The sequence below is a fragment of the Bubalus kerabau genome, chromosome 8 (genome assembly GCF_029407905.1).
Source record: "Bubalus kerabau isolate K-KA32 ecotype Philippines breed swamp buffalo chromosome 8, PCC_UOA_SB_1v2, whole genome shotgun sequence".
Taxonomy (NCBI): Eukaryota; Metazoa; Chordata; class Mammalia; order Artiodactyla; family Bovidae; genus Bubalus; species Bubalus kerabau.
In genome coordinates this window covers 67,449,723-67,467,183 of record NC_073631.1, presented here as the reverse complement: position 1 = coordinate 67,467,183, position 17,461 = coordinate 67,449,723, and the positions used below count along the sequence as shown (strand labels likewise).

The 17,461-nt window shown below is 41.1% G+C and overlaps 1 protein-coding gene across 3 annotated transcripts in view; it reads right to left on the bottom strand.

Moving 5' to 3' along the window:
- Positions 1-17,461, bottom strand: part of PDE1C (phosphodiesterase 1C) — a 566,144-nt gene that overhangs the window by 507,766 nt on the left and 40,917 nt on the right. The window lies entirely within an intron of this gene.

The following is a 17,461-nucleotide window of genomic DNA, read 5'->3' as shown; positions in this document are numbered from 1 at the left end:
TGAACTGAACTGAACTGAGACAGATGTTTTGGTGTTTCATGTTTTGAAATCATTCATTCCTTTGGCATCAGTTCAATATCACTACTTTGTAGATTTTCCTTTCAATATGCCACTAGTCTTAAAGGATTGTCCTTAAGTGGGAAAAAGAAAACCCGTGATGGACTAAAATTATCCTGTGCCTTCCATTCTGAACACCAAAATACTTATAAAAACTACGTTTTTATGTGTTGGAGGTACCGACCTCCAACAAAGGAGTTTCACACCTGGGGCTACTCTGAGTTTTCAGATGTGCTACCTAGTGACTGGTGAGAAAACTGCTGCCAAAGACCAAGCAGAATTGCCCAATTTGCACATATAGATGGGAATATGTTTTTGTTGTTGTTGTTATTTTGGGGGGTTTTTTTTGGGGGGGGGCAATACATTTTTGTTTTTGTTTTGTGGGGGTGGGGGGGATATGTTTTAAATCTAAACTAGACTACATATACATAGCTGATAAGTTATGTGTCAAGATATTTTTTGACATTCATTTGTTTTTCTGTAACCCCACCTCCACCTCACACCCAATTCCAAGCAAGTAACTAGGCTGCTAAGTCTGTGGTCCCATCTCGTCTTTTGTAAAATTCTAAACTCAATGAAAAAATGATGCAGATGGGTGAGTAGCTAGTCCAAGAGGATGACACAGAGAGTGCTATGCAACTTTGAAGGTTTTGAAGCAGTAAAGGGAGACAATCCCCCAGATAGTAAGAGGTTCTGTCTGGGGATGGGGTCCCATGGGGAGTAGTGGTCCACACCCTGCCATGCAGTTGTGGGAGGACCTCACAGGGGTGACTGCAAGAGGCCCCCAGCACAGCAGCACCCCTGGCCAAAGATTCCTGGTGTATTGAATATGGTGAAGAATTAGCCAGTCAAGCCACTAATCAGGGTGGGACCTGCAGGGAACCAGGCATCTCCATGGTCCCAGTGTGAACCAGTGATGCTCTCACTCCTAGGACCAGGGAAGGGGGGTCCCAGTAATGACTCTCTGAACTTCTTGTCAACCAACTGGGATAGGAGCTTTGGATAAAGCTCAAATTAACTTTTAGGATGATAACATGTCTTACACACCTACATGTATGTGTGAAAATGTCTACCCAAAGGCTCTCCTTGTCCCTTAAGGCCTCAATACCCTCTTTTTTTTCCTGGATTCTTTAGTCCTCAGTCACAAACATCATTTTATTCACAAATCTGTAAAATTATGCTTCTTGATTTTACCACCTCTGAGTTATGATTAAAGAATTAAGATGTCAAGTGGAATTCCTACTGCAGAGTCCAGCTTCCACTTTTCAATCAGGCATGGCTGGGAGGATATCAGCATCATCTTGAAAGTTTTTTAAATGCACACCTATTCATCCCCACCACCCCCAACATTCTTAGTACCCCAGGTCTCAGGGGGCAGGGAAGGTGGAAAAAGCATAACGTATTACTTTTAACTATTGAGAAATTTTGCAAAAAGTTGCAAACAATGATACAAGGAACACACACAAACACTTTACACAGATTCACCTACTCTTAACATTTTACCTCATTTGCTTTCCTCTATCTCCCCCTGTCTCTCCATACTCATAGTTCATACATATTTAATTTGCATATGGGTGTGGTTGTTACTATGAATATGTATATAAATTTATTTTTATTACATACATTATGGCCTTTTATTCCTAAATACTTAAAGGTGTATTTCCTTAGAATAGGAGTAACCACAATACAGTTTTCACTGACAGTGCTTTTATCTAAGTAACCATCCATATTCTGCATTTCCCAGGCTTTCCAGGTGGCGCTAGTGGTAAAGAATCCATCTGCAGTACAGGAGACCCGAATTCTATTCCTGGGTTGGGAAGATCCCCTAGAGGAGGGCATGGCAACCCACTCTAGTATTCTCGCCTGGAGAATCAGAGGAGCCTGGTGGGCTATGGCCCATAGGGTCACAAACAATTGAACACATCTAAAGCCACTTAGCACGCATGTCATTGCCTATCCATAACAGGACTGAGTCTAGGGTCAGGAATTGCATTCAGCTGTCATACTTCCTTAAACTTCTTGAATCTGGAACATTTCCAATAGCCTTTGCATATCTTTTACAGCAATGTCATTTTTGAAGACTACAGCCCCACCCATGCACACTTGTTCTGGATTATAAGAGAATGTTCCTCCTTTTGCGTGTTTGACATTTCCTCGTGATTCGACTGAGGTCTGCATTCTTGGCCAGAACATGGCATAAGCATTTCCCTCACAGAGTCTCATAGCTGGAGGCAAATGATATCCATCTGTCTTTCAGAAGTCATTTTAATCTTGGTCACTTGACCAGAGGGGTATCAGATATTTTTATCAATATTGCTATTCTTTTATTTCCTCCCTTGCAAGATGCTTTAGGATGTTGCAAGTATCCTGCCCTTCATCAAAATCCCACCCAACCCCTAGATACATATCCACTGATGATTCTTGCCTGATTCAATCTTTGCTATGATGTTTGCAAAATGATGATTAAATGCTCCCACTTTCCAAAAAGAGTCTCTAAGTTACCACTATACTCCAGGAAATGGAACCACTACGTAGAGAACCCCCAAAACACTAGGTTTTGATGATTTAATGTGCAAATTACAGAGATCATAAGAGATAACGTTTGAAAGACCAGAAGCCAACATGGATCAAGCACTCACTGTTTTCAAGTTATTTATATACATCATTTCAATGACTCTTTGAGGGAGGTGTTTCTATTCTTTCACAGATTAACACACTGAGGCTCAGAAGGATTGGCTAATATGCCTAGAGTCAACCAGCTCCCAAGTGACTATAGTGAGATTTTAATGGAGGTCCACCTGACTCAAAAATCCATGACTTTGACATACTACTACTTTCATGGCTAGTATATGATTCATGATTCCCTCCAATATGGACCCAAGCTGTTAGATCTTATCACACTGTGTCCACTGAGGTGGGAAACCTCAGGCAGGAACATTCCATGCCACCTGACTCTTTGGCTGGGTGCAGCCTGCATCCAATGCTCAAGAAATGGATAATAAATGGCACCAGGAATTATTCAAGTGGATCCATTGGATTCAGTGCCCACACTGATCTTGTCCTTTTTCCTAACTGTCCTAACACTGATGAATCAAAGTATTCCAGACCTCACATTCTCTGATCCTGCCTAGAAGTATTTTGAACTTCTCCCTCTTCTTTTCAAGCAGGCTTTTCCAAAATGCCCAGATGCTGTTTTGTTCCTCCAGCCTCATACTACAATGCCCCCTATTGTTCTTTAATCCAAATTACATTTCCCTTTGGAATCCAGGCTGACACTGCTAAGAAACAAGGGCAACAGTCGTTTGTAATAAAACTCATTCAGATATACAAAATTAAGAATAGTAATAAATGCTGGACACCTGAAGCCAGTATAATGTTATGTTGATTACATCTCAATAAAAATCTTTTTTTTTTAATTTTTTTAAATTAATTTTATTTTATTTTTAAACTTTACATAACTGTATTAGTTTTGCCAAATATCAAAATGAACCCGCCACAGGTATACATGTGTTCCCCATCCTGAACCCTCCTCCCTCCTCCCTCTCCATTCCATCCCTCTGGGTCGTCCCAGTGCACCAGCCCCAAGCATCCAGTATCGTGCATCGAACCTGGACTGGCAACTCGTTTCATACATGATAGTTTACATGTTTCAATGCCATTCTCCCAAATCTTCCCACCCTCTCCCTCTCCCACAGAGTCCATAAGACTGTTCTATACATCAGTGTCTCTTTTGCTGTCTCGTACACAGGGTTATTGTTACCATCTTTCTAAATTCCATATATATGCGTTAGTACACTGTATTGGTGTTTTTCTTTCTGGCTTACTTCACTCTGTATAATAGGCTCCAGTTTCATCCACCTCATTAGAACTGATTCAAATGTATTCTTTTTAATGGCTGAGTAATACTCCATTGTGTATATGTACCACAGCTTTCTTAGCCATTCATCTGCTGATGGACATCTAGGTTGCTTCCATGTCCTGGCTATTATAAACAGTGCTGCGATGAACATTGGGGTACACGTGTCTCTTTCCCTTCTGGTTTCCTCAGTGTGTATGCCCAGCAGTGGGATTGCTGGATCATAAGGCAGGTCTATTTCCAGTTTTTTAAGGAATCTCCACACTGTTCTCCATAGTGGCTGTACTAGTTTGCATTCCCACCAACAGTCTAAGAGGGTTCCCTTTTCTCCACACCCTCTCCAGCATTTATTACTTGTAGACTTTTGGATCGCAGCCATTCTGACTGGTGTGAAATGGTACCTCATAGTGGTTTTGATTTGCATTTCTCTGATAATGAGTGATGTTGAGCATCTTTTCATGTGTTTGTTAGCCATCTGTATGTCTTCTTTGGAGAAATGTCTATTTAGTTCTTTGGCCCATTTTTTGATTGGGTCATTTATTTTTCTGGAGTTGAGCTGTAGGAGTTGCTTGTATATTCTCGAGATTAGTTGTTTGTCAGTTGCTTCATTTGCTATTATCTTCTCCCATTCTGAAGGCTGTCTTTTCACCTTGCTAATAGTTTCCTTTGATGTGCAGAAGCTTTTAAGGTTAATTAGGTCCCATTTGTTTATTTTTGCTTTTATTTCCAATATTCTGGGAGGTGGGTCATAGAGGATCCTGCTGTGATGTATGTCAGAGAGTGTTTTGCCTATGTTCTCCTCTAGGAGTTTTATAGTTTCTGGTCTTACGTTTAGATCTTTAATCCATTTTGAGTTTATTTTTGTGTATGGTGTTAGAAAGTGTTCTAGTTTCATTCTTTTACAAGTGGTTGACCAGATTTCCCAGCACCACTTGTTAAAGAGATTGTCTTTCATCCATTGTATATTCTTGCCTCCTTTGTCAAAGATAAGGTGTCCATATGTGCATGCATTTATCTTTGGGCTTTCTATTTTGTTCCATTGATCTATATTTCTGTCTTTGTGCCAGTACCATATCGTCTTGATAACTGTGGCTTTGTAGTAGAGCCTGAAGTCAGGCAGGTTGATTCCTCCAGTTCCATTCTTCTTTCTCAAGATCGCTTTGGCTATTCGAGGTTTTTTGTATTTCCATACAAATTGTGAAATTATTTGTTCTAGCTCTGTGAAGAATGCTGTTGGTAGCTTGATAGGGATTGCATTGAATCTATAGATTGCTTTGGGTAGTATACTCATTTTCACTATATTGATTCTTCCAATCCATGAACATGGTCTATTTCTCCATCTCTTAGTGTCCTCTTTGATTTCTTTCACCAGTGTTTTATAGTTTTCTATATATAGGTCTTAAGTTTCTTTAGGTAGATATATTCCTAAGTATTTTATTCTTTCTGTTGCAATGGTGAATGGAATTGTTTCCTTAATTTCTCTTTCTGTTTTCTCATTATTAGTGTATAGGAATGCAAGGGATTTCTGTGTGTTGATTTTATATCCTGCAACTTTACTATAGTCATTGATTAGTTCTAGTAATTTTCTGGTGGAGTCTTTAGGGTTTTCTATGTAGAGGATCATGTCATCTGCAAACAGTGAGAGCTTTACTTCTTCTTTTCCAATTTGGATTCCTTTTATTTCTTTTTCTGTTCTGATTGCTGTGGCCAAAACTTCCAAAACTATGTTGAATAGTAATGGTGAAAGTGGGCACCCTTGTCTTGTTCCAGACTTTAGAGGAAATGCTTTCAATTTTTCACCATTGAGGATAATGTTTGCTGTGGGTTTGTCATATATAGCTTTGATTATGTTGAGGTATGTTCCTTCTATTCCTGCTTTCTGGAGAGTTTTTATCATAAATGGATGTTGACTTTTGTCAAAGGCTTTCCTGCATCTATTGAGATAATCATATGGTTTTTATTTTTCAATTTGTTAATGTGGTGTATTACATTGATTGATTTGTGGATATTGAAGAATCCTTGCATCCCTGGGATAAAGCCCACTTGGTCATGGTGTATGATCTTTTTAATGTGTTGTTGGATTCTGATTGCTAGAATTTTGTTAAGGATTTTTGCATCTATGTTCATCAGTGATATTGGCCTGTAGTTTTCTTTTTTTGTGGGATCTTTGTCAGGTTTTGGTATTAGGGTGATGGTGGCCTCATAGAATGAGTTTGGAAGTTTACCATCCTCTGCAATTTTCTGGAAGAGTTTGAGCAGGATAGGTGTTAGCTCTTCTCTAAATTTTTGGTAGAATTCAGCTGTGAAGCCGTCTGGACCTGGGCTTTTGTTTGCTGGAAGATTTTTGATTACAGTTTCAATTTCCGTGCTTGTGATGGGTCTATTAAGATTTTCTATTTCTTCCTGGTCGAGTTTTGGAAAGTTGTACTTTTCTAAGAATTTGTCCATTTCTTCCTCGTTGTCCATTTTATTGGCATATAATTGTTGATAGTAGTCTCTTATGATCCTTTGTATTTCTGTGTTGTCTGTTGTGATCTCTCCATTTTCATTTCTAATTTTATTGATTTGATTTTTCTCCCTTTGTTTCTTGATGAGTCTGGCTAATGGTTTGTCAATTTTATTTATCCTTTCAAAGAACCAGCTTTTGGTTTTGTTGATTTCAATAAAAATCTTTTGAGAAGAAATATTTTTTGAAAAGAGTATTAATGGGTTTAAGCTATTAACAAGACAGAAAAGGTAGACCACTCAGAGAAGGCAAAATTAGCAAGAAAGAAGTAAAAGAGAATGGAATTCATTTCACCAGCACTTTGAGCTGTTTCACTATACTTCAGGCCAGATACCTGCTGCGTGTGTGTGTGTGTGTGTGTGTGTGTGTGTGAGAGAGAGAGAGTGTGACCTGCCAGCCTCCTCTGTCTATGGAATTTTCCAGGCAACAATACTGGAGTTGGTAGCCATTCTCTTCTCCAGGGAATCTTTCCAATCCAGGGATCAAATCTGGGTTTCCTGCATTGCAGGCAGATTCTTCACTGTCTGAGCCACCAGGGAAGCCCCCACTTACATTCTTACTAATGGACTATTGAGTAAATCTAGGCAGGGCACACACTCAAGCCCTCTCAACTGATGAGGTCTGGTGAAGGCAGCCCCATCCTTCCGCTCTAGGAGTGGTCACCTGATTTAAGCCTGGCCCATCAGCAAATCCAACAGTCCCCCAGAAACAGCAACTCGTTCAGGGATGAGCACATGATCCAATCCAGGCTAACAAACTATATAACAGGACTTTATGTGGCAATAACAGGGGAGAAGATGGATGTTCTTTCTCTTTTGTCTTAAGGATAAGGTAACTAGCAGAGTTTTCCTCAGAGTGAACTCAACACACAGAAGTGTAGAGTCAAGAGCTGGAAAGTGAGGCACAGAGACAAAATCTGAGGACATAATTTGAATCACTGAATCCAGCTATGCCTAAAGCCAGGTTACTATTTGGTATTTTTGACTCAATGTGTAATACTTTTCCCACTAAGGGTCAGTTGATTGGAGTCACTTACAACCAAAGGGGGGCTTCCCAGGTGGTGCTAGTGGTAAAGAAATCGCCAGCCAATGCAGGAGATGTAAGAGATGCAAATTCAATCCCTGGGTCAGGAAGATTCCCTGGAGCCACAGCAACCCGTTCTGGTATTCTTGCCTGGAGAATCCATGGACAGAGGAGCCTGGCAGGCTACAGTCCATAGGGTCACAAAGAGTCGGACACAACTGAAGTGACTTAGCACACACACACACACACAACCAAAGAAATCCTGACTGACATAGATGGATACACATCCAGATAACTGGGCTTAAAGGACTTTATCTAAGGGCAGAGGGAGAACTGGGGTGTGTTCAGTTTGGGACATGCTGAGCGGGATGTGTCTAGGGGACATGAGGGTAGAGATGTCCAGTGGGCAGCAGGAAGTCGGACTCAGGAGGTTGAAAGAGATCTTGGGGCTGGGCAGAGAGCTCTTGGAGTCTCTGGCACACAGCCTGGCATAGATAGGAACACTCAGCAGGTGTGGCGAAAAGAAGATGGGCTGAGACCCAAACCAGGGGCACCTCCAAGTACGGAACAAGTAAAAAGAGGAGCCAGGTAGAAGAGGACATCCATCAGGCACTGCAGCCAGGGAAGGCTTCTGGGAGAAGAGGGAGCCAAAGGGACTTCCCCTCAAACTGCAGAAAAATACCCCCTCTCTATTTCTGTATCTCTCTGTCTCCCCCTAACACCCCAGCAAATGACACTCCTGACCACCTGGAGTCTCCTCTCACAACCCTGGCAGGGAACAGATATAATGTCACAGTGGAGGAATCACTGCTTTTTCTCCTGGCCACTGCCTCTTTTTTCCACCCAGCAGGGGCCACTCATAGACAGCCTTCTCTTTAAGGAGCACTCGGTGCTTTACTGGCATTATTATTTCTAATCATCACAGCACTCCCAGGAATTCAGGGTTATTCCACACTTTACAGAAGTGGAAACAGAGGCTCAAGAGGCTCAGTGGGGATGACTGATGATGATGACCAGGGTGTGCCTGTCAGTAGAGAAAGAAGCCATGCTCTGGGGATGCAGCAGGCACAGCAGAGGGGGTCACAAGGAGCTGGGGGAGCAACAGGGTCCCGAGCTGCTGCTAACCCAGCCACACCAGAGCCCCACCTGTGGGCATTCTTTCCAGACCCAGCCCTGAGCTCCTGAGGGTAAGACCCGACATCAGGAATTTAAGTTCAGTTCAGTATTGACGTTTCTGAAGGATTCATTCCTACATTTCCCCAAAAGGCTTAGGAGACTGCCTTGCTGAGCATGGACTGGGTCGGGAGCTGGGGTAGTGGAGACAGACCTGGGAGTAAACCCTGCCCCCTTCACACACTGACCCCATGGCTATGGGCAAATCACCAAGCTCTCCAGTCTCCCTCCCCTGACTGGAAAATGAGATGAATGATACCTCTCCGTTTGGAATGAGAGAAGGACTAACAGTATCTAAAGCTCAGCACTCAGAGGATACAAGAAATGCTCCAGTTAAAAATAAAAAGAAGATGCTCTGCATTGACTAATTTCTACCTTGCCTTGTTCTAAAGAGAGTTAAGGCAGCTGGCACATGATAAATATTTGTTGACTGGGTAAATGTGAAAGACAGACTAATGAGCCTGCTCCCCACAGAGAGGCTCAGGAAACAAATGAGGAAAAATTGCCTACAATGAAATTCACTAGGTTGTTTTTAATATCAATGACGTGAATGCCAGCCTTTGCCTAGGAAGGGCAGAAATGAGTCTAGTGTTTAAATGCAGTCAGGATACTAGGTAACATTTCAAGTAATATGCAGCTTTTCAGTAATTAACATCATTGAACTAGACCTCTGGTCACCCATCCTCAAACTCGTGAGTAGGATGTTGGTCGGGGAGGCGGCAAGACAGGACACAGAAGCAGCTAGCAGCCCTGATGATGAATCCTGACTTGGCTAGAACCTCTCAAATCTTGTGAATCCTTTCCCCACGAGGCCTGAAAAAGGCAGTGAGTTATGAAGCACGAGTCAGCTGAAAGCGCTGAACGCACGCTGTCATGACAGCCATGACAAGTGCAGTATAGAGGCCTCCAGAAAAACGACTGTTAAACAGGTGTTCAGCACAGCGTTGCTTATAGTTAAAACACTGGAATGTTTTACGAGGAAGACTGCGTTCAACCGGGGCTCATCACACATTACCGTGACACAATCACCTGAAGTCACGTTAAACTGCAGATTCCAAGCCAGCAGGCCTGGCTGTGGGCGAGCTTCCACATTTCTAACAAGCTTCCTAATGAGACAACACTGCTGACCCACAAACCACACTCTGAGTAGCAAGGCCCTGCTGACAGGATAATAAATGCATACACGAATAATTCGCACCTTCGAAAATGATGATACCAATCTTCATATATTCATACAGAAAGGCATTTAGGATGGATTGTAAGGCAACAGAAGGAGGTCAGCCAATTAAAAACATTTCAAAGCAGAGCACAAACGGTATACACAGAAAAATTCTATTCTATATTCAAATTTTACATGTAAAAAAATCTAAAATAATACACGGCAAAATCTAACAGTATATATCTCCAGATGGGGGGCTTTAGAGTGATTTGAATTAATTTGTCTTTTTGTGCAACTGTATTTTCTCAATTTTTTTATAATAGTCAAGTAGTGGAGGGGACATATGTAAACCTGTGGCTGATCTGTGTTGACGCATGGCAGGGTCAACACAATATTGTAGACCAGTTGTCATCCAATAATTGTATTTTCTTCTATTACTTCTCAAAAAAAAACGAGTCTAAAAAAATAAACTCACTGAAGAAATATCTTAAAAAAATAATAAGTTGCATTTGAGTTGAGGGAGGAAGGGAAGGGAGGGAAGGGAAGGAGAGATGGAGGGAGGAAGATAGAAAGGAAGGAAGAAAGAAGGAAAGAAAGAAAGGAAGAGATAAAGGAAGCACAGAAAGAAGGAAGAAAAGAGGGAGAGAGACAGAGGAAGAAGAAATCTTGCAAGAGGTTCTGAGGCCCAGGAGAAGGCTTTCTCACCGATTTTCAGGCAAGAAAATATATACTGGCACAATCAAGAAAGGAAAGAGATGAAAGACTTCTCGGGAACTCAAGCTAATTTCAAATGTGCCCAAGCCACCCATCAAGATTCTCCAAAAAGCCTTTAGAAAATAAGATTGGTTTCCCAGGGCCTGACTTGAGGAAAGAACTTTATACATGAAAACTCAAAACTCCACAAATAAGGAGCTGATTAGGAACAGTGGCCAGAGTGCCACCTAGCCTCAAGTCGTGAGGCACCCCTAGCCTGGATGCCATGACCCATGAGATCCTATTCAACAATCTTCTGGCATGTGGGGGTGCACAGTGCAGGGGGTACCAGCTTCAGAGCAGGTGAGATCCAGATCAAATACACCTTTGCACTTGGCAGAAGTCCCTTAACCTCTCTCTGTCTCCATTTCCATTTCCTCCTGTCTCCATGTGTAAAATAGAGGTGCAAGCAAGGCTCAGGTGAACTATTCAGTGAGATGACCTTTGAAAAGTCCCTTCTACAATGCCAACCCTCTGGGCAATCTAAACAACTTAGGGCAGTGCCTATGGAAGGAATTCTTTTTTAACCTAAGTACATACTGTTGTGCTAAACTGGGCAAGCATTCCTTCCTTTGAATGAATGTGTAGAAGGATAAAATGCTATGAAATTCTAGAGTAGATAAAGAAGAGGTACCATTTTTAAAGAAATATGTATGAGAAAAAAGTTTAAAAATAAGAATTTTTTACTCAGGAACATGATCGTTGCTGAAATAGGAATCATGCTATGAAATGAGTACTTTTCATCAGAAAGAAATCCATGACCTTGGAGGAAGTTACGGTATCTGATTAGTTGCATATGTGTGTGCATGCTCAGTTGCTTCAGTCGTGTCCAACCCTTTGGGACCCTATGGCCTCCTCTGTCCATGGGATTCTCCAGGCAAGAATATTGGAATGGGTTGCCATGCCCTCCTCCAGGGAATTTGAACTTAAATAAATTACTTGGGAAATTTTGGAAAATTAACAGTCCCACAAGAACGTATGGACAAACAGGAAACAGGAAGGAACTGGCACACTTGTCTCAGGTTTTGCACCATCCTTTTCTGACTTGACAACAGGGCGTCTAGCTTGGCATGATGATAAATGGGAAAATGCTTGCAAAGGAAGTGAATGCCAGTCAGAGGAGCAGCCTCCTGGGGTCTTTCTAGCTCCACCTTGGAGAACACCTGGGGAGGCATCTGGGAGGGCTCTTTTTTGCAAACAAAAGATGAAGTGATGAAGGGAAGAATCTAAGGACATAAACTGGGCCTCCTTGCTGGTGAACTTTCGGGATGCTGAAGACCTGCTATTTCTTTCACTGGTTTAGTTGCAACAAGTACCTATAAATCATCTCCACTTTGTCTCACCTGTTCACCCCAGTAGCATCTCAGCCTGGGAGGAACCTTGCCTGAGAAGGGAAGATGCTCATTAGCTTGGGTGAGTAGACTGGGGAGTGTATCCATGGAGCATCCTGAGACTTAGCCAGATCTCCCTGCCCTTTGTGATCAGCCAGGAGGACGGAGATGAGCCAGATGTGTCCAAAAGAGCAGCGGACCAGGAGTGATAAGAAGGCATGTAGAGCAAGGTAAGACCCAATGAGACTCATAACCCATCTTGACTGACCTGTGCTGGGGAATGCAGCCAGACTAAGAAGTGACTAAATTCTCACACATCCAGCACAAAGATTCCAAACACCCCATCAGACCAGACAGAGAAGGAAATGGCAACCCACTCCAGTATTCTTGCCTGGAGAATCCCAGGGACAGAGGAGCCTGGTAGGCTGCTGTCTATGGGGTCGCACAGAGTCAGACACGACTGAAGCGACTTAGCAGCAGCAGCAGCATAGACCAGACCATACCAATAGATGCCCACCTGTTTCACACAGAAATTTCAGAAAATAAGTTACTTCACATTGAACCAACGAGGATGTGATTCCATTTTTAAGTAAATTCTGAAAATTCTAAACACTTATTTGCACAAATCAATAGAGTCCCAAGATCAAAGTGTATTGCCTGCAGCGAGATTTATTGCATAGCAAAAACCTTGACATTTCAACCAGCAAACTATTCAGAGTTAGGTTGCCTGTGTCAGATACTCTTGGCTGTCTGAGAGTATCTCCCTTTAAAGACTAGCCAACAGAATCCTGACTATATTTGGGTGCAATGGACCCAGTTCATGGAATGACTCATGACTGGTCTCATGATTGGTCTAAGTGAACAAAGACAACCCCCTTCTACTAAGCCAGTGATGGGTCTAAGAATGTGCATATGACCCAGTTCTAGCAAAAGAGATAAAAGGGGATAACTGCTGAGGCAGCCTTCATATTAAGTGATGAGCTGGAAAGCAAAAGCTGCTAATTGAAAAGCTATTCTAGGGACTTCCCTGGTGGTTCAGTAGCTAAGACTCCAAGCTCCCAATGCAGGGGGCCAGGATTTTATCCCTGGTCAGGGAACAAGATACCACATACCCCAACTAGAAGACCCTGCATGCCCCTACTAAAGATCCCACATGCTGCACCTAACACCTGGTTCAGCCAAATAAATAAATACCTAAAATAATATAATCTATTCTAATTGGGTATATATGTAAAATATAACAATGTAAAAGAATACATTTGGTAAAAGAAGTCAGGTCCATGCTATAACTTTAAGTGTTTATTAAACATTTATCATATGCTAAGTTAACCCTTTAATATTAGATATAGAATAATTAATCAGCAACCTCTGCAGCATCAGCCTCAAGATGGAGATGGGGGGTGTCAGGTTATTCAACAGGAAATGCCTTCACACCTGGCAATGGAGACATCTACTTCAGCCTGGAGCTACCCAGGGAGTGACTCTTCCAGCACAGCATTCAAATAGTTGCAAAAAGAACAGCAGTTGCAGTAGCAGCAATGACAGACATAGGGCGAAGAGTGCCCGGTCAGAGGCTGATAATGTAGAACCTGCCATATTTCCTACCAGGAAAGTAGGCAGCCAGTACTTTGCAAAATAAATTAGAGGAAAACAAAAGCCATCCATTAAAAAAAATTAATTGATAAAATCATGTGCTTTGCGTGTATGTGCGCATGCTCAGTCCTTCAGTTATGCCCAATTCTTTGTGACCCTAAGGAGCCTCTGTCTATGGGATTTTGCCGACAAAGATACTGGAGTGGGTTGCCTTTTCCTCCTTCATGGGATCTTCCCAATCCAGGGAGTGAACTCACGTTTTCTGTGTCTCCCATACTAGCAGGCAGATTCTTTTCCACTGAGCCACCTGGGGACTCCCCCTGAGCTTTGATTCAAGTATAAACATAAACCAAGAACTTCCTGGAATTACAATACTTGTGAAAGTATGCTGCGGCTACAGCAAAGGACGGACATCATCCCACAACTATTTCCTCAGCCACAGTAGACACAGAGTGAGAACTGGAACTCAAGTTCCAAAATCCACTGGGTCCTCACATTTGTTTGACAGTAAGACAGAATTCACTTTAGGATTCAGTTGACTGGAAAGCATAGTGATGATCAAAGCAGGACATCCTTGAGAATCAGAGGGGAAGTTTGAATTTTGCCTTCAAAGGCTAGTACAACCAATCTGTGGAGGCACTGCAGCCAAAGCAGTGTCTGTAGTCAGCATCAAGTCGAATGATTTGTTAACAAAATCAGTTGTGTAGATACCATCAGTGTGGTGGCACAGAAATCAAATATGATAGATGCCACAAATCTAAAAACACTGATTCCTAGTATCACCATTTCACTGGGTTCCTGAGAATAATGTACTCAGAAAGTCAACTCCTGCTTTCCTCATTTCCAGAGATCTCAAAACATGACCCAAGCACTATTCTCACTATAGAAGAGGGGAATGGAGGGTTGCATAGTGATGAACGTACATCAAAGAACAATAGGAAGGCTTAAGGTTAAATCTTAAGAGGGTTTTAGAATAGAAGATACTAAAAAACATCTAGCACAATGTCTCAAATATTTTTAGCAGTAAACCTTCTGTTCAAATCAAATTTTACACAGAACCCCAATATGGATATAATGGTATATACTTATAATAATTTTATTTAGAAGCCGAAACTTTTATATTTACTGTAAAGTAGGCAAACAAGATCAACTAGACGCTACTTCATTTTGATGTGAAACTTTCAAACTTGGAGTTAAGAATGATGGTTGCGTGTTATGTCCGGTTTAGCATCCAATGTATTTCTCTGTCATGTATTGGTTATACAGGTCCAAAAAAGTAGAAACAAACTGGAGGAGCTCTGCTATTCATACTGTAATCTCAGATAAGTTGAAATAATAGAAAAAGCTTCATTACAAGTTCCACTAGAAAAACAACTACTCTTGCAACATAAATTAACATGTTTACAATTGCTAATGTGTTCAAGAAAATTGGTATATGTGGGTAAAAACATCCAGCAAATTCACTGACATAATGACATGATACATAATCGTATTCACTTAGTGAGACCCTATAATTGTTGACAAACAACCATCAAGTTGGGAAACCTTAATTATGGACTGCAAGATAGCCAATTTGTGAAAATGAAACATATTTTCACTTACTTGGGGCATAAATGGCTATTATGAAAGTATAAAACTGTATTATAATAATACTGCTCATAATATCAACAATAGCTAGATATATTGATCACGTTGTCTTTGTACCATGCAGTTCTAACCCTATATATTTATTATCGCTTTAATTTTCACTGTAACCCTAAGAAATAGATACTATTACTAGCCCCCTTTTACAGCAACAAACATTAAGCCAAAAACAAGAAATTAAATACTAGAACTGACAAAAACAAGTATAAACCAGACTTAAATGAACATGTGTCTTTTCCTATCTCGACATTCATTGGTATCTACCCACTACTCAAAAAACAAGGTAAAGAAAAAGCTTAAACATCTCAAACATATCATCTTCAGCTCTTCTGTTAACACAGATGAGAAAAGACAAAACAAGAGCAAAAAGACATTAAATGATAGAGCTGGGGTTAAATGGAACCTCAGGATCTAGTGTGCCTCCCTGGTAGTTCAGACGGTAAAGAATCCACCTGCAACGCAGGAGACCCAGATTCGATCCCTGGGTCAGGAAGATCCCTTGGAGAAGGGAATGGCTACCCACTTCAGTATGCTTTGGAGAAGGAAATGGCAAAACACTCCAGTATCCTTACCTGGAGAATTCCATGGACAGAGGAGCCTGGTGGGCTGCAGTCCATGGGGTCACAAAGAGTTAGACATGACTGAGTGACTAACACCAGTATTCTTGCCTGGAGAATTCCATGGACAGAGTAGCCTGGCAGGCTACAGTCCATAGGTCATAAAGAGTCAGACACAACTGAATGGCTAACACAGGATCTAGGAGGAGGGTCAAGTAGCTACAGGAAAGGCAGCTATTTTGAGAGAAGTGTGATGGTTAAGAGTTGGGGCCCCAGAGCCAGAAAGCCTGGATTTCTACCTGGGCTCTCCAACTTGTACGCTCTGAGATTTTAAGCAAATTGTTTGACATTTCTGCAGGAATAATACTAATAAATAACAACTATCTCACAAGGTCTTTGTGTGGATTAAATGAGCTACTACATATGAAGCCTTAACATGGTTCCTGGTCCACAAGAATCACTCAGCACCACCAGCTACCATTATCACCTCCACTGGAGAAAGAAAGAGCTGGAAAATAAGGCTTTGGTTAGCACAAAAAGTTAAGAAGACAGAAGCCAAAATCCTGGTTTCTATAAAGCACTGTTCACTATTCTGCTCCTAGATACATTTTTAAAGAAAAATATCACTACACTCCACATCACTTAAAAACTGCATCTGTGCCAAGTTTTCCCACAATGAGCAACATATGACACTACTCAGATTTAAATAGCTATCTTTTGTAGGTGGAAGGGAGGTTCAGGATGGGGAACATATGTACACCCATGGCTGATTCATGTGAATGTATGGCAAAAACCACCACAATATTGTAATTAGCCTCCAATTAAAATAAATAAATTTTAAAAATAAATAAATAGCTATCTTTTTTAATTTTCTAGAAACCTCACTTTTACAAAGTCTTCAAAAATTGCCAAGAGGCATTTTAAAAGTTTTGCACTAGTCTTAGAAAATCAGCTATGATGCTTCTGGCCCCAAACAGTAGAAAGTTATATTTTCATAATCTCTTCAGTGTAATAGGTTTTTTTAAATAGGAACCAAAAATAGAAAAAAAAAGTTGGGGTTTTTTTTGTTTTTGTTTTTTTGAGGCTGACTTTTTTTTCGGCTGTGCTGGGATAGGGTTGTGGCACGCAGGTTTAGTTGCCTCATGGCCCGTGGGATCTTAGTTCCCCAACTAGGGATCAAACTCACATCCCCAGCATTGGAATCCGGATTCTCAACCACTAGACCACCAGGGAAGTCCCTGATTGGTTTATTTTTAAATTTAAACTCTGAGCATCGAGCACGGTTAAAAGGCATATTTACAAACAGTGAAATTTACAGCAAATATTATCAAAGTTTAATAGCCTTAATAAATAAAAAGTTTACATAAGTTAGAGAATTCTCCAACAGAAAAACAGGTGTGCTATCTATAAAAGGAATACAGATGTGATTTATAAAAGAAATAAGATGAGAAATTAAGATCAAATTCACTAATAAATAAACAGTAGAGTTACATGCCATTTTTGACCTACCAAATAACAACTTTTTTAAAGGTTGAGAGCCAATATAAAGGTCAACAGGGAAAGTCATACTTATGTGTGGCTCAGCTGGTAAAGAATCTGCCTGCAATGCAGGAGACCTGGGTTAAATCCCTTGGTTAGGAAGATTCCCTGGAGAAGGGAAAGGCTACCCACTCCAGTATTCTGGCTTGGAGAATTCCACGGACTGTATAGTCCATGGGGTTGAAAAGAGTCGGACACAACTGTGTGACTTTCACTTTCAACACTAGAGAAGGATAATGTATATTTCAAATGCTTCAAAAATATTAAACA